Below are 18,802 nucleotides of genomic sequence, written 5' to 3' on the forward strand. Positions count from 1 at the left end.
AAGTTGACCTGTGTACAGGGTGAGAGATGTGGATCTAGTTTCATCCTTTCACATATGGATATACAGTTTTCCCATAACTATTTGATAAAAAGACTTTCTTTTCTCCAATATATGTTTTTTGTGCATTTGTCAAGGATCTGATTACTGTTTCTTTGTGGGTTTGTCTCTGTGCCTTCTCATCTGCTGCAAGATTTGTATTATTAGTACAAAGAGAAAAGGCTAAAGATTTTCTTCTCTGTCTCCCACCCTCAGCATTTAGTATAAGCAAGTTATAGTTTAGAAACAGCAAGAAGCACCATAGTCAAGTAAGTCTGGATACAAAACTCTTCCTTCTGTTCTTGTTTATAGGCTTGCATAAATTAAGATCAACTGGTGTGACTGAAACTCCTGTGCAGGAGGTGTCATTTTAGTATCTCATAAACACCAGGGCTACCACAAAACATCATAGGATCCTGAGATTCAGAGATATCCTATCATAGTTATTAAAAAAAAGGGAAGAATGCTGGTTAGCCAGATAACTAAATGTAGGTTAAAACAGAACTCAATGTCAAAATAAATCTTGAATGGAAAGATATGATGTAGTTTTTTTTTAAGTAGTTCTTCCCATTCATTGTCTGGGTAACCTACTTTTCCTGTTTCATTGTTTGCCCCACCCTTTTTCCTGTACATTTTCTTTGATCAACTTCTGTCATTGTGACTGTGCAGGAAGCATTGCTTGTGTATATACATGTATGTGTATATACAAGAATCCTTGGAATAAACACACGGATGTCAATTCCATGTCTACAGATGGATTACTATAATCCATCTTCCATTTTGTGTTATACTTAATATTTTCTCCTCCTGACTTTGATGACTCAGCTTCAGTTTCCTTGGAAACCAAAATTAGCTCTTTGTTTCAACCTCTTGACATAGGACTACAAAGAGAAGTGGATATTGTTTCCCCATCTGTCTCTGGTCTTCAATCACAGGGGCCCCTGCCTAAGCTAAGTTAACCAGTGCGGATGAGAAGCAGAGCCGTTACTAAGACAACGGAATTCCAAAGCCCTTTCAACCTGTAAGGCTCTTATCCTTCCTCTCAGTCTTCTATCAAGTAAGCAAGCTATATGATAAAAATATTTGCAGCAAGTAATGAAACCATTTAAAGATGATTTATACATTTCAATAACGGTGGATGTTATTTTAAAACACTCTTTAAATAGCAAAAAGAGCTTTTGAATGGGAAATTTTTGATAAAATAAACGTGAAAAAGACATTTCAATGATAAAAAGGGAAGTAATATCAGATTGCATCAACAAAATTAAGACAGCATAAATAGAATGAATACTTTTGGTTTTTAATCTCAGCTATGCATCATACATAATCTCCCATGGTGCATTAGAGAAATGAGAGATGTCTGGGCCCCATCCCCAGAGATTCTGATTTAGTAGGTCTGGAATGTGGCCCTGTAATGGTATTAGATTAAAACTCCATATATGGAAAGCATAGATGGCAGCTGTGGAAACAAAATCTACCTTCAAAAAGAAAATAAAAATCAGACCTATACAAAACTCTGAGTTAGACATTTTTGAAATATTTTCCCCCAATTACATTGAACCTGATGTTCTTCAAGTCCCACATCCTAAGGTATAGAAAATAAAAATAATCACTTTAATAATGAAACATTTTTTTCTTTCTTGTGAAGACCCTTTATACCTGAGTTACTGTCAAATTTGGTCAAACATTTAATAGAAAATTGCATAAGAGGGCTGGGGATGTGGCTCAGGCGGTAGCGCGCTCGCCTGACATGCGTGTGGCCCGGGTTCAATCCTCAGCACCACATACAAACAAAGATGTTGTGTCCGCTGAAAACTAAAAAATAAATATTAAAATTCTCTCTCTCTCTCTTTAAAAAAAATTGCATAAGACCTAAAATGTTAGTTATCCTGAAAATTGAAATTGCTCCAAATTCACTTGATAGAGACAAATACTAGTTGTGCTAATTCTTACTAATAATCTTATTTTTAGATGGGGGGTTCTCACTGTGTTGCCCAGGCTGGCCTTAATTTCATGAAATCCTCCTGCTTCAGACTCTCGAGTAGATGGAATTACAGGTGGGCACCACTACTCTTGGCTAAATTTTTACAAATTATCTTAAGTTGAATTTTTTAGTCAAGATGTTTATTTTAACAAGTTAATAAAGGTGTGTAAGTTTTAAGGTAAAATATTATTACAATTAGCAATTATTACAATTAGCAATTTCTGGTGCCATTCTTCCTTATCCTGATATCCTTCACCTAAAACTTTTAGTTTTTTTCTTCTGGGTATTTACTTTCGTATTTCTGAATGTTAAACGTATATGGCTTATTATCAATTTTAGTCACATCTCCTGATTTATTATGGGAAATGAATTTTTACTTTTCTTCGTTATCCAACAGACCCTATCATTTTCTCTGTTCTGTCTGTGCCTTATACATTGCAATTCTGGATTTGGTGTAGTGTTTCCTTTGGTACATATGTTGAATTGTACAAAAAGGCATTAAAGGCATAGTGGAAACACTATTTGATGTTAACTCCTAATCAGGAACTTTGGATCTCTCATCAGGTAGAGAACTTACACAAATATTTGTAAATATAGAGTTCATAATACCTGACCTTTACCAGAGCAGATTCAGGGAATACTGGGGAAGAGAAGGAAGGGAGGGAAGAAAGGAGGGAAGGAAAGCTGAGGAAGAGAAAGAGAGATTCCCCAATCTGATGAATTTACAAGGCCTGTTCAAGATGCCTTTCAGGCCCCGGGCTGTACAAGGTATTTGATTCAGCTTATAATTCTTTAGAGATGGAGATGAGGAAGGAATCAGCACAAATAGTGATTAGTATCCAATGATTGGAAACTTTGGGTATAATCCTTAGAATGAATATATATATCAGAGTACCATAATATTTACTAGGCAAGTGGAGGAAAAGAAACCTAAAGAGGAGACTTAGAAGAAGCAGTTAGAGGTGGAAGGTGCTGCTGTCACAGAGGTTCAAGAATGAGAAAATTTCACAAAGAAAAGAATTTCAACCATGCCCAGGAATACAAAGAAATCAAGTAAAATACGGGCAACAGTAAAGCATTTAACTCTTGCAATAAGAAAATAATTGGTGATTGTGTGAAGGAAAAATTCCATGGACTGGAGAGGCAGAGGACAGATTGTTGTGTATTGAAGATGAATGGAGAGATGATCAAATGAAACAAGATAGTGTAACCTACACTTTTAAAAGCGTGACATTGGAAAGAATGAATTATAGGATGGTAGTAGAAGTATGGTTGTGTTTTAGGTTTTTTATTTTTTATTTTTTGGTCAAACTGACTCCAAAACTTAGTGGTTTAAAAACACTGAAATTGTATTACATCTCATGAATTTGTTGACTGGGCAGTTCTTCTATTCTACTGGGTATTGCCTGTAGAATAGTATTTTCAGTGTTTCTCAGCACTCAGTGTTTCTCAACAGGTCACTGATCTGGTGGGGATTATATAAGATGATTTCATTCACATATCTGACACTTTGGAAGGAAAAGCTTATAAGGATGGGATAAGCTGTTCCCTTTTGTCTCTCTCTACTATCTCAGGGCCTCTCTGCCTGTTCTTTCCTTCAGGTATGCCAGACATCTCATACGGGATCTCAGGGCTCCTAAAGTTTAAATCAGAAGCTGACAGTTCCCTTTAAGACTAAGCCTGGAACTGGCATAGTGTCAATGCTTCTATATTTTTTTGATCAAAGCAATTCCAGAAAAGTCCATATTTATGCTACCTCTCCTTGAAGGAATTGTAACCATCTTAAATCTGCCAGTATTCAGAGAGTGACTTTTATTCTCCTTGTCTGTCATCATTTCTTTGCCATTTTTAAGGGTAAAGGGGCAATGCCCAGTAGATGAAAGCATATTTGTGGTGTTAGGGATTGAAGGATTGTGCCTAGGGGCACTTTACCACTGAGCTACATTCCCAGCCATTTTTATTTTGAAACAGGGTCTTGCTAAATTGCTGAGGCCTGTCTTGAACTTGTGATCTTTCTGCCTTAGCATCCCAAGTCACTGGGATTTCAGGTGAGTGCCACCACACCAAAAAGCACTTTGTTTGTTTGTTTGTTTTGATATCAGAGATTTAACAGAGGGATGCTCAAACTCTGTGGTGCTCATTTTAACACAGGTATGGGGAGTGAGGGAGCTTCTCTACTGAAAATATATTTTCTTAGGAATAAGCATGAGGGATAGGCATTTTGGGGAGGATCTCTTGCTCTCTTGGAAATTTATGGAACTCTCTCTCATATTTCTTACTTCTTGCTACGGAACTAACACCATTTATATGCTGATAAAATAATAAAGAAAAATAATTCTGATAATTAAAAAATGTCTTTGCAAATCTTTCTTACAGAAAAATTCCAAATGATTGATGTAGACACTATCCCCTTATAGGAAATAGAGCTTCCTTTTTTCAGTGTAGTCTGGAAAATCACTCACTTCCAAATAACAAAGAATGGAATGGAAAAATAGTAACTTTATAGCAAACGACACTACCTTAATCAAGCAATCAAAGTTAAATAATCAGGAATAAATCATATTTATATGTATCCCTTCTTATAATTCCCTGAATCCTGAAAAATTTATAATCCATAAGAGATTAAAGAGACTAAGGAGTCATGATAGCTAAATGAGATACTAAAAGAGAAAAATAATAGCAATGTAAAAAGTAAGAACATCTAAATAAAGTCTCTAGCTTACCAATATTAATTTCTTAGTTTTGAAAGGTGTTCCATAGTTATATCAGATACAACAATAGGGGAAACTGGGTGAATTATATATGGAGACTCTCTGTAATTTTTCTGTAAATCTAAAATTATTCTCAAAAAAGTTTATTTAAAAAAGAGTGGCATTCTGCATTTCTTCCAGGTGTGTTTTTTTGTTTCTACAAACATTTTATGACTCCAAGCTCCATATCCTAGGCATTTCTCCATGAAGGAATTGTAACCATCTTACATCTGCCAGTATTCAGAGAGTGACTAGAGCCTGAGTGGAGTTTTACAACATAGAAGAAACCAAGATCAGCTCCAGAAAGCAAAATTCTCAAATTCTATCCACCCCTGATTAAATCATACAGCAGCCATGGAAAACATGATCCAAATACAAGGAATTATCACCACAAAAGCCTACTCTTTTAGAATGTGGAAAGATGTGTGGAATTTAGGTAAAGAGCATTAAGGAAAAATCTATTCATGACTCGTTAAAAAATGGCAAGGCAGAATTTATTCAGGATCATTGAAATAGAACTACTGCAATGGGATTTTGTAGTGGTTGGAAAGAGATTGGGCTCAATTCCAAATACAACAAGGAAAAGTAAAAGTTTATTGTGAAGAAGCAGGGTGGGGGGTCAGAGCCTGGATAATTACTAAAAAGAAATATTAGGGATAAGGGAGATTCTGACTAAACCAACCTGACAGATTTCTTGTTGAAGGCAAGCAGGGTGATTGGACATCACTTGGAGGATAGTGAGTATGATGAACCTGATTAGATATGGAGGATGGGGTAAACTGACTAAACTGAAATAGTATTCTTGTTAAAATTGTACAATGCAAGGATAGACATGGATGCCCCAAAGTCAAAGTAACCAACTAGAAAAGAGAGTTTAGAGGAACCTGAGTGGAGTTTTGTCAAAAGAAAAAAAAAAAATCTTTGTCAGTTCCGCTCTTCTTCCAGAGAAGAAGAGACATTTTACTTTTCTCTGAGCAATATAAATCATTTTGTGTGTTTGTCTTATGTTCAATAACAATGGTACAACCTGGGGCTTAGTAGTAGAAGATATTTGCTGGATGGTGTTAGAAGTCAGGTATTTAATGAGGGGAATTTCTATGAAAAAATAGAAAAACAATGATTAATATTTGGAAACCCAGTTTGACTCTGACAAGTAGCCAGTCAAAACAATTCCCACACTTGAGCTCATAGCATCTTTCGATGGTGCCATGAGGATGGCAGTGGCAATCTGTTAAATTTCCTGGTTTGCAGTTAGAATGTCTGTGGGAATAATTTCAGATGTTTCAGTGTACTTTCTGTTTTGGTGACCCACACAGCAGTGGGCATAAAGGTGATTTCTTTGAAGTTTATATCAAGTCATCCAGTTTCAACTTGCGGGGGCTTTAGGGAAAGGGTAATTTTAGTTCTTAGTGATGCCCACACAGGAGGGTGGGAAAAATACTGGAAACATTAATTTTCTGGGCTGTAGCCAGATGTTGGAAGAAACTAGAAGAAATCATGATTCAATCCAGTTTATAGGAAGAAAACAAAACCTCAGAGACAATGAAAAGAGCTAGAATCTAATAACCCACAAGGCACAAGGGTGTATTAGAGTCTCTTTCTACAGAAACAAAATTTCTCTCTACAACCCATTCCCATTACTGATGAAATATAATGAAATTAAGATATTTTTGTTTCTTGTCTCATTAGATTTGGCCTGATTATTTACATATATACTGGGAGAATGTTAACTGATTCATAGTCTTTTTTGAGCTTGCTTACCTGGATGTTTTCATAAGAAATCTCAGGGTAGATTTTTGAAAACCTCTTAAGGCAGGAAGCCGAGCCACACAGTTGCCACCATATTTTGTTTTCAGTATGTATAGATTTGGGCAAATTATTTTCTCATGGTTTTCAGTATATCTTGAGGTTCTGGGGCTGCCACTGACCTAAGAGTGACCTTCATTACTCACGTAAGCTTGAGAATCCTGTACACCAGGTATAAGACCAATTTTTCAAAGGGGCTTTGTAAACTTTGGCTCCATGAACTTAACTCTAGTTACTTTAAACTACCTAATCATATCTGATTCTATATATCATTCTCAAATATAGAATTCTAATCAAAGCCTTGCTAATATAATTTATGTTTCCAATTATATCCCTTTGCAGGGAGAACAGATTCTTATTGAGTTTGTACAGATAATTTTATTGCCATGAAAATAAGAATACTCTATTAGAATTTCCCAATCCTGGAGTGATCAGGCAGGGAGAAAAGATGTTTCATGTTTGTTTGTAAGGACTCTCTGGAAGACATCAGAATAAAACAATAATTATCTGTGAATTACAAAAAAAAAAGTTTTTGTTTTTGTTTTGCTTTTGGCACCAGAGAGTGAACCCAGGGGCACTTAACCATGGAGTCACATCTTTAACCCCTCCCCTTTTTAAAGACAGAGTCTCACTAAATTGCTGAGGCTAACTTTAAACTTGTGATCTTCCTGCCTCAGCCTCCCAAGCTGCTGCGCTTACGGGTAATGGACTACAGCACCTGTCGCTGCTCCACCCCCCACAAAAATAATTTTTTAAAATACCTATGGTTAAAAATTTAGTTGTTTCTGTAACACACACACACACACACACACACACACACACACACCAGAATTATGACCCATAGCCTTATATCATAACAAGTTTATTTGTTGTTTGTATTACTGGGGATCCAACACAGGGCCTCACGAATGCTAGGTGAGTGCTTTACTACTAAGTTTTATCCCAAGCCGTATCAGGGCATTCCTTAGTCAGTAAGGGTATTGACAAATTTTTAGGAACCCATACAAATCCAGCAACAATATTTTAATCATACCCTAGGGGAAGTTAAGAATTTCTTATTATTTTATAATGCCTTTAATGCTTTTTTGTATAATTCAACATATGTACCTAATTATTTCTTAATGGGTAAAAGAACAAATCCTTTGAGATTGCCCAGGGAACCTCTGGGAAATCTCCAATTCAGTTCAAGAAGATTTCATTTAGGATTTGATTTGGGGGATGTTATGGTTTAGATATGAGGTATCTCCAAAAAGCTCATGTGTGAGATAATGCAAGAAAATTTAGAAGTGAAATGATCAGATCATTAGATCCTTAACCTAATTAGTGCTTTAATCCAGTTGAAGGGATTTAACTGGGTGGTAATCATAGGCCAAATACAGTGTGACTGAAAGATGTAGGTCACTGGGGACATGCCTTTGGGGTACATATTTTGTTCCTGTGAATGGACCAGCCTCTTTGGACTTCCTGATTGTCATGTCCTGAGCTGCTTTCCTCTACCACAGCCTCTGCCATGATGTTCTGCCTCATCTCTGGCCCAGAACAATAGAACCCACCATCAGTGGATGAGACCTCCGAAACTGTGAGCCCCAAATAAACTTTTTTCATCTTAAATTGTTGTCAAGTCTTTTGGTCACAGCAACAAAAAACAGCTGACTCAAATGGAGAGGTTGATCAAAAGATGTTAACTTGATGAATAAGGTCACATATCACTAGCAATACTTAGTTTCTCTTAAATAATCAATAACATGATAAATGTTAGCATAAAATACAGGAAATTTTCCTGATAGGACACAGAATCTGGGTCTCTCAGGCAGATTACTTTTTAGGAAACCCCTTTTACAATCTCTTGCTACCCCTGTCCAGCAGGGGCAGCTGAACTAAGGTCGCTCATGTGAATTTGAGGCGACAAAATAAAACACAGACACAAATTCCTTTACACAAGCTTCAGGATGACTTTCCCCGGCTCTCGGCCTCAAGCTTCCCAAAAGTGAGAGCAAGAGAAAGTAATGAGAGGCTGATGAGAGAAAGGATAGTACATTTGGAAGTGAGCTTCTATTGGGGGGGACACTGTTCTTAGAAAGTTTTACCCATAAAGGACAGAAGGGGTAGGATTACAAGGGAATAGATGAGTGTAACTCAACCCCAGCAGGTACACCTGAAGATCCACCTTGCTATCTGAGCTGGAACAACACCCAAGTCACTACGAAATGTATTCATTGGTCAGAGCCACCTGCTTCAGGACTGGAAGGCATGGTCATTCAGAATGGCTCCTCACAATCTCTTATTAAGAATAGTATGTATAACATGTCAAAATACTCTCATAAAAGAACAAATAAAAAGAAAATCACTCTGAATAAAAAAGATAAAAGAATAGGCCTATAAAGTTCAATATGATAGCAAAGGCCTATAAATCCCAGCTAATTGGGAGGCTGAGTTGGGAAGATCAATTGAGCTCATGAGTTCAAGATGAGCCTAGGCTACATAGAAAGACTATTTTTTTTGTAACTTTATTTATTTATTTTTTTATGTGGTGCTGAGGATAGAACTCAGGGCTTCACACAAACAAACAAAAACCCATGAAACAAACAACAACAAAACAATAGGCCACTAATACAAGAATACTTTGTCATTCTAGTTTTGCATCAGTATACTTTCATGTTTAAGTTCATTTTTCTAATAAAATTTTAAATAAACCCATTAAAATCTTAGCCCACTTGACTACTCACAAAATACATTTTCCAAGATTCCTTTTCCCAAACTTTCTAGAATTTCTAAAAATATTCATTCAAGTTTTGTCTTAACATATTTTTCTCTTCATTCTGGAATAGTCATTCTATTACAAGAAAAAAGTTACTCTCTTGTACCCTTAACAAAATTTCATATTACTTTCTGTACATACTTTTCATGTAGTATAATTTCTACTTATTCTTATAGATTCTAGTAGGTTTACATATGTATCTTAATTATAATTTCTAATGATTTGTACAAAATTTCAATTTGAAAATTGAAAAGTAAATTGTAAATTATCTCTCAATGCCAGAATTCTATAGCCAACTATTAAGTTTCTGAATATATCATCTCACAAATTTTGACAAATATGTTGCTTTATAGTACAATTATTTAATGTGGTAAAGAGAACATATTTATTAAAAGACACAAAGATATGCAGCCATTTTATATCATATAAAAATAAGCCAAAATTGCATAAACTTAAATTTATGCTTAGTAATGAATGTTTCAGTAATATATCTTCCTTAGGAATGACATATATTTAACAAATATCTTTTATTTAACTTAGCGTAGTACTTAGGGTACAAGTTACCTAAAAGACTTTGGAAACCAATTTTTAAACAGAGAAATTATAATACCAAGTTAGCCATTATCTCAAGTTATTTCCCTGTTAACTATTGACCTGTTAACTTTTTTAACAGTTTTTTTATTTGTTCATTTTTAGATACACTTAATAGTAAAGTGTATTTTGACATACATACATACATACTTATTCTAATTATGATGCCATTCTTATGGTTTGACGTATTAACTTTGAGAGGTAAAACCAACTATAATAAAATTACATTTGTATTGTAATTAATCATTATAATTCAGAAAACACAACTATTTTTATGAAGCCAACAGTGTTAAAGTACTCATAATTTTCAAAGATATGTGAACTTGAAACACATTTGGTTTAGTTTCTATATTTCTGGGAGTTTTAGGAGTATTTAGCTCATATAAACACTCACTAATCTCTAAACCATTTGAATAGAACCACATTAAGGGGTTTGATAATTTAATTTGGTAATACTATCCATAAGTAGAGAAATATCATGTATTTATAACATACTTATATACAAGTATACATATATAGAATAGATGCAAAAATTGGTCTTATATGCTTTATTCTAAAATTTTAGCTATTAATCGGTTAACATGGTACTACAAAACTTACCAGATTAATCTCTGCATTTTAGGTACATATGTGTGCATGTGTATGTGTGTTTGTGTGTGCATAAATATATATATATATGGTTACTTTTATTTTATAATTGATGAAAATTGTACATTTATCATTTCTAGCATGTTTTGAAATATGTATACATTAAAGAATGTTTCATCAAGCTATTTAACATATACATTGCCACAGCATTTTTTGTGATAAGAACACTTAAAATATTGGTGATTTTCAAAATACCATACATTATTAATGATAGTCACCATGTTATACAGTAGATTTCTTGAATTCCCTCTACCCAGGAAGTAATGCAATACAAAATACAATACAAATACAAAATATAATACAATACAAAACTGAAATTTTGTATTCTTTGTCCAGTGTCCCTAATGTGCACATACCTAAGCCCCTGGTAACCACCATGCTACTCTCTTCTGAGTTCAAATATTTTAGATTATACATATGAATGAGATGGTGTAGTATTTGTTTTGTGTGTGTGTGTGTGTGGTTTACTTCACTTAACATACTGTCCATAATTCATTATAAATGACAAAATAGTATTCCATTGTGTATATACACTATAATTTCTTTTTTTATCAGTTGATGGACACTTACATTGTTTCCATTTTTTAAATATCATGAATAGTGCTACCATGAACATAGGGCACAGGTGTCTCATTCATATTCTTTGGATATAGATCCAGAGTGTGATTTCCTGATCAAATAGAAGTTCTATTTTTAAATTTTTGAGATAACTTTATACTGTTTTCTATAATACTTGTAATAATTTACATTCACCAACAGTTTGCAAGGGCTACAAATATCCTTGATAGCCCATGTTTGCCGCAGTCTGGCTGGGCACAATTCAGGAGCCACTTGTCACAAGAAACTAACTTTATTTTTAGAACCACACAAGCCAAACACAACAGCTCCTCAGGAAAAAACCCTCAGAGCCCAACTGCCACCACCGGCTTCCCACAAGCCACACTCCCCAACCACCAGCCTCCACACCTCCCACAATCCTCTTCCTCTTGAGGCTGATTGGCTGGGTCGCATGGGTGGAGCCAAAAAGTCCCCCAATGAGCAGCTCCGTGGCCTGAAAGGGCAGGGAAACAGCCCAATGAGCTTCACCGCAGAGGAGCCAATCAGCTAGATGTTGCTGGGGCTGCTGTGAGCCAATCATCAGCTGGCAGTCTGAAAGTTTGCTGGGGCTCCTTCAGCTCATCAGCTGGCAGTCTGAAAGTTTGCTGGGGCCCCTTCGGCTGTGGCTCTCAACACATGTTGTCATCTATCTTTTTGATAGTAGCCATTCTAACAGGTTTGAGGTTTATTTATATTTTATCTGAATTGTGTTTCTAAAAAAATACTGGACAAGTGGAGGTTGCCAGTTCTATAAGGGCTAAATTTTTTTGTTATAAATATTTGTGGAGAATTTTAATATTTTCTTTTACTCTGACATACAATCTTATGGAGGCTGTGGACTACAGTTACGGGAGAGACTGGGGTGGCATTATGAAGTTTTCTGGATGTCTCCAAAGTTGATATGACCAGATAAAACATTGTATCTATTTTCAAATAGTCTTTTGCCTTTTCAGCCTCAGGCAGTTGCTTTTATGGTACTCTTGAGAGACCTCAGTTGGGGAGAGAGGGTGTGTAAAGTTCAAATGCCTATAGAAAGCTAAGGGGAAGAATTGGGAAGGGAAAAGCCTGGCGGGAATAAACAGAGGGATGGAGGAGGTAGGGGTTTGAAGGGGCACATATCAAAAGATTCCAGGAAGTTTAAGAGAGGATTTAATGTAATAAGAGGAGGGAGGAGCAGAGATGATGGGAAGGGAGAGTCTTAAAGAAGCCAGTTTGGGGAGCTCTTGTTTCCCAAAGAGGCCATTGAAGTTCAAACTTATCCTCAACAAAACATGCCATCAAGAAGGAAGTTAACAGGGATGGAGATGTAGCTTTGTGGTAAAGTGCCTGCCTAGCATGTGTGAAGTCCTGGGTTCAATACCTAGCACAATAAATAAATAAATAGGAACAGATAAGTCAGCAGGAATTCAATAAGGAACTTCTCAGCATGGGAGAAACAATATCAAATAGAAAGAGGAGCCTCATAAAAAGCCAGGAAAAATTTTCTAGACCAAAAATCAGGAAGTAGCTCCCTATTTGAAACAAAAGAGTTAGGAAGAGTTTTCCAGCCCACTGCAAACAGTCAGGAAGAAGGACTTCCAGCCCAGTAGGTGCCTTTCAAATGAAGAAACCTGGGCTTCTTACTGAGCTGCAGAGTATACTCAGAATCTTAAGAATCAAAATCTGTTCTTGCCAGCTTCAACCGATGTTTACCAAGAGCAATGTTTAGGAGTCTGACTCACTAACAGATTCCTAATCAGTCACTCAGGAGTGAAGTCAGGCTTCAAAGTTTCTCACTTGGGGTCCTGGGTGACAAGTCCAGGGGTCCAATTATGAATTTTATTGTATATGAGTTGTAGACACCATGACTATTAAAAACAATTTACTCTTTTGTTAAAGAATGGTAGGGCACAACTTGATTCTGAACCATTGGAATAGGTGTAGGGACTACTACAATGACATTTTGTAGTAGGGGAGAGTAATTGGGATCAACTCCATCTATAACAAGGAAAAATAGAAATTTATTGCCAAGGAACAGAGTGTGGGAGGGTGTCAATGGATGAAAAATTACTAAGAGGAAATATCAGTGTAAGGCAAATTCTGGCTAAACCAACCTAACAAGATTCTTATTGAAGATAGGCCAGAGTGATCAGATGTCACCTGGATGATGGTTGACAATGAGAAACCTGATTAGATATTGAGGGTGATCAGATATCAAGGATAAGCAATTCTGGCAAAAATGACTTTTCATGATTCTTGATAAAATTAGACAATTCAAAAACCAACACAGAAGCTCAAGAGTCAGTGTCTGAGTCCAGCTCCAACAGGGGGTCTCAGGAGACAATGAATGGTGAGGAGTCAGCGAAAGGGGGTGGAGAAACAACACAGACACAAAAGTGAAGATGCTGAATCCCAATCTTTACTTGTGAAGTTAATCATGTATACTTTTCATTTTGGCAGGCTCACAGTACTTTTTGGTTACAAAACAGGAGTCATTACTCAAAGAAACAAAATATTATGTAGCTACAATTAGATAAGAAGAATGTATCTTGGCTTAGGCATAAGCAAGAATTTTTACTTTCAGTTCGAATTTTGCTTTGAGCTGTTTCTGCTTAGTTAGCTTTTAATAATAGTTAGAAATGTCCCAGACTATTGGCCTATACCTTCACTATTCTTTCTTGACTTACTGACTGGAATCGGCGCCACGGTTATGGCAAGTGGTTAACTTGAAAAGAGAGGCTACTAATTTTAATCAAACAAGAGCAAGAGCACCAAACCATTGTGCACAGGAACAAGAACAAGTTGTCCAGTATTAAGCACTAATCTGTCTTCTTAACATTAATTCTTCTTCTCTAGATTTTAATTTAATTTCTCAAAAACTTCCTTGACTGTTTTTCCTTCAGGGGTTTTTTCATTAAACATTAACAATTTATATTCCACAGCTGAATAATTGCATTTAGAGCAAACAGATTTGTTGAGAGCCACAGCCGAAGGGGCTCCAGCAAACTTTCAGACTGCCAGCTGATGATTGGCTCACAGCGGCCCCAGCAACACCTAGCTGATTGGCTCCTCTGTGGAGATGCTCATTGAGCTGTTTCCCTGCCCTTTCAGACTACCAGCTGATGATTGGCTCACAGCGGCCCCAGCAACATCTAGCAACATCTAGCTGATTGGCTCCTCTGTGGTGATGCTCATTGGGCTGTTTCCCTGCCCTTTCAGACCACGGAGCTGCTCATTGGGGGACTTTTTTGGCTCCGCCCATGCGACCCAGCCAATCGGCCTCAAGAGCAGGAGGATTGTGGGAGGAAGAGGCTGGGTTTCGGTGTGTGGCTTGTGGGAAGCCGGTGGTGGCAGTTGGGCTCTGAGGGTTTTTTCCTGAGGAGCTGTTTTGTTTGGCGTCTGTGGTTCTAAAAATAAAGTTAGTTTCTTTTGACAAGTGGCTCCTGAATTGTGCCCAGCCAGGCTGCGGCATTGATTTATTCTTTAGAAGTAGTTGCATTAATTGGGAAAGTCATGTTTTTTCCTTCATACTTCATACTTCATACTTCAGTAGGGCCTTGCCATTGCCTGAGTCAGGGGAGGGGCGCAGCAAGTCAGAACTTAATCTAGGCATCGTGGTGCCTGCTTATAATCCCAGCAATATGGGAGGCTGAGGCAGGAGGATTACAAGTTCAAGACCAGCTTCTCAACATCAAAAATAAAAAGAAGGGCTGGGGTTGTGGCTCAGCTGTAGAGCACTCACCTAGCAAGTGTGGGGCCCTGGGTTCAATCTTCAGCACCACATAAAAATAAATCAATAAAGATATTGTGTCCAACCACAACTAAAAAATAAATATTAAAAAAAGGGAATGGGGATGTGACTCAGTGGTGAAGTGCCCCCGAGTTCAATCTCCAGTACCAAGAAAGAAGGAAGGAAAGAAAAGAAAGAAAGTCAAGTCAGTCAGGATCTAGTTGAGTTCAGAACCTGATCAGAATTTGGTCAAGGAGAACAATACTTGTCAAGGGCCTGGCATCAGGTAGGATCCCCACACTTTACTTCTTCCACAGGGTCAGCAGAGGTCACAAGTACAGATCTAGTGTAGGGAAGTGATATGAACTCCTCTTTGATTGCTTATGTTTTCTCAAGGAAATACCAATGAACATCATGAGAAGATTTGGTACTGATGCTTGTGGGGCTTACTGTAGATAAACAATAGAGATTATTTTAATAGGAATTTCATTAAATCTGTATAATACTTTTGATAGTATGGCCATTTTGTCAATGTTAATTCTGCCTATCCAAGAGCATGAGACATCTTTCTGTCTTCTAAGGTCTTCTTCAATTTCTTTCTTTAGTGTTCTGTAGTTTTCATTGTAGAGGTCATTCACCTCTTTTGTTAGATTGATTCCCAAGTATTTTTGAGGCTATTGTGAATAGGGTAGTTTTCCTAATTTCTCTTTCAGTGTATTCATCACTGTTGTATAGGAACACATTTGATTTATGGGTGTTGATTTTATATCCTGCTACTTTGCTGAATTCATTTATTAGTTCTAGAAGCTTTCCAGTTAATTTTTTGATAGTCTAAGTATATAATCATGTCATCAGCAAATAGTGATAGTTTGAGTTCTTCTTTTCCTATTCATATCCCCTTAATTTCTTCCTTCTCTCTAATTGCTCTGGTTAGGGTTTCAAAGACCATGTTGAATAGAAGTGGTGAAAGAGGGCATCCTTGTCTTGTTCCAGTTTTTAGAGGGAATGCTTCTAATTTTTCCCCATTTAGAATGATGTTGGCCTTGAGTTTAGCATATATAGCTTTTACAATGTTGAGGTAAATTCCTACTATCTCTAGTTTCTCTAGTGTTTTGAACACAAAGGTGTGCTATATTTTGTTAAATGCTTTTTCTGCATCGATTGAGAGGATCATATGATTCTTATTTTTAAATCTATTGATGTGATGAATTATGTTTAATGATTTCTGTATGTTGAGCCAACTTTGCATCCCTGGGATGAACCCCACTTGATCATGGTGCACTATCTTTTTAATGTTTTTTAATGTGATTTGCAAACATACTACAGTGATGCAGCCACATCAATGTTTATAGCAGCTCAATTCACAATAGCTAAACTGTGAAATCAACCTATGTGTTCTTCAACAGATGAATTAATAAAGAAAATGTGGTATATATACACAACGGAATATTAATTAGCTTTAAAGAAGAATGACGTTATGGCATTTGCTGGCAAATGGATGGAGCTGGAGAATATCTAAGAAAAACAAGCCAATCCCAAAGAACCAAAGGCCTAATGTTTTCTCTGATATGTGAATGCTAACTCATGATAAGGGGGGCACTATGGAAGAATAGAGGTACTTTGGATTAGATAGAGGGGAGTGAAGAGAGGGGAGGGGCATGGGGGTAAGGAAGGATAGTAGAATGAATTGGACATTATGACCCTATATGCATTTGATTACATGACCTGTGTATATCTACATCACATACAATCAGAAGAATGAGAAGTTATCCTCCATTTATGTATGATATGTCAAAATGTATTCTACTGTCATATATAACTATTTAGAACAAAAAAAAATAGGGAATAGAGATGTGGAAGATTCAGAAAGTTTGTCCATTTAGGGATTTTTTTTTTTTTAGAGAGAGAGAGAGAGGGAGGGAGGGAGGGAGGAAAGAGAGAATTTCAATATTTATTTTTCAGTTTTCGGCATACACAACATCTTTGTTTGTATGTGGTGCTGAGGATCGCACCCGGGCCGCACGCATGCCAGGCGAGCGCGCTACCGCTTGAGCCACATCCCCAGCCCCATTTAGGGATGTTACCAAGAGATTAGGAAGGAGGGAAAAAGGAGCAGAAGGGATGTGTATGAAGGTGAGAATTAATTGCTCTGGGTAATCTGGATAAGGACGGGCCTTGGTGAATGGCAATATATGATATGACAAGATCATTGTATTGTCTTGAGCAACTAATTAAAAAAAAGAAGGTTGTCCATAAGGGGGCATTAGAGAGGGAGCTGGAAGAACAGGAGGTAGTTCTCTGCGTGATCAGAGGAGGGAATGTGAGAAATGGATATCATGGACATGTCTAGATTCCCCTGATGACGTCTAGTGCATGACCATGGGTAGGGAAACCTAGGAGGACAGAGGAGAATATCCCTTAGGACAGAGAAGCTCTGGGCTGTGGCCTGTTCAGCCTTGTGGGCGCTGACGTCGCAAGGAAGGATCAGAGGGGTGAGGACTGAGTAGAAGACAGTGAATATGACACGTGAGAAGTGCATTCAAAGGCTAGGTCAGTGGGAGGAGAATGACCCAACTGGTGCAGGTCTTGAATGTGGAGAATGGGGTCAGCAAATTCTGGACATCATCAGTCCCATCCCTTAGCTGAGTAACATCAGAATTGGGAAGGACAGTTCATGTGTTTCCCAGAGGGAGACTGGCAGCAACCTCACAGGGTGCCCACATGGGTAGGCCCAGATCTAGCCAATCCTAGGCAAGTCCCGCCCACTGGTCTGTATGCTTTAGGTGACACAGGAACTTCCGGTTACTGTTGTTAGGGTTCCGAAGGCCTGACTGAGGAAGGCTGCTGAGCCGGTACTCTTTGCTGGAGCCATTCTGGCTGGTACCAGCTCATTCTTCTTGGCTTCCTTAGCCTGGATCTCCGAGTTTTCGACCGAAAATCATCAGAAAAGATGGATTTTCCTCCTGGGTTGGTGTCGTTCTGACTCCCTGACCTGCAGATGGCAGTGCTGCGCCATGTTGTGGCCTGCCGGCCTTGTGGCCCGCCTGGTGGCCCGCCCCTCGCGTTAGAAAAAGCGGCTCAGAACCTTTTCCTGGAGAAAGGCCGGTTCTTCCGGTGTCCAGGCCAACCGGGTTTTGGGGCCTGGATTGCTCTCTTATGGGAGGCCCTTTCGAAAATTCACCATCAGGAAACAAAATCTTTTTGTTTTTCAAATTTTCAATTCTCCTGTGAGGCTGCCTAGATACCTTTTATTTTGGCATCTCTGAAAGGTCTAGTTGTTTCCTTTCCCCAACTGGCCCTGGCGTTTATAAGTATATTCATCCTTGATGATAATCATTCATTCTCACTGTTGAAGACAAATAATATATAATGAAGAAAGCCAGTTTTATATAGTTTTGGTGTCTGGGCCCCTAAATTCTTATTTACTATATCCTTATTTCACCGCCCCCTCCCGATTCCCACCCCCACCCCCAGCCCTGCTTACATGACCCAAATCAATAATCCAATGCATCCATCATGCAGAGTTAACCTTTAATAGATTGGGATGTTTCCCTGGACTTTATTAATAAGATTTTTTAAAATGAGGTTCATACTGAATCTTACCTAAACATCCTGCTTTTAAAATTAATTTTTCCATTTTTGAAAAATCATTTTATATTTTTAGTTATTTTTTTGTTTAAAAAGTAAAATATTTTGTAAAATGTTGAAAGTTTCAGTAAGACTCTAGGTCAAAATACAGTAACCCATGATCCAAAGACAGCATCACCATTCACCCTTAAGAGGGTAGGAACTGTGGTGGATGATTCGGTTCTATCCTTAGCACCTGGAAAAGCACCTTGAATGTACTGAGCACTGAATAAGTATTGTGGAGTAAAATAATATTTGCATTTCCAGTCATTTTTATATGTATATGAACGCATATA

This window comes from Callospermophilus lateralis, chromosome X, assembly GCF_048772815.1.
Source record: "Callospermophilus lateralis isolate mCalLat2 chromosome X, mCalLat2.hap1, whole genome shotgun sequence".
Classification (NCBI taxonomy): domain Eukaryota; kingdom Metazoa; phylum Chordata; class Mammalia; order Rodentia; family Sciuridae; genus Callospermophilus; species Callospermophilus lateralis.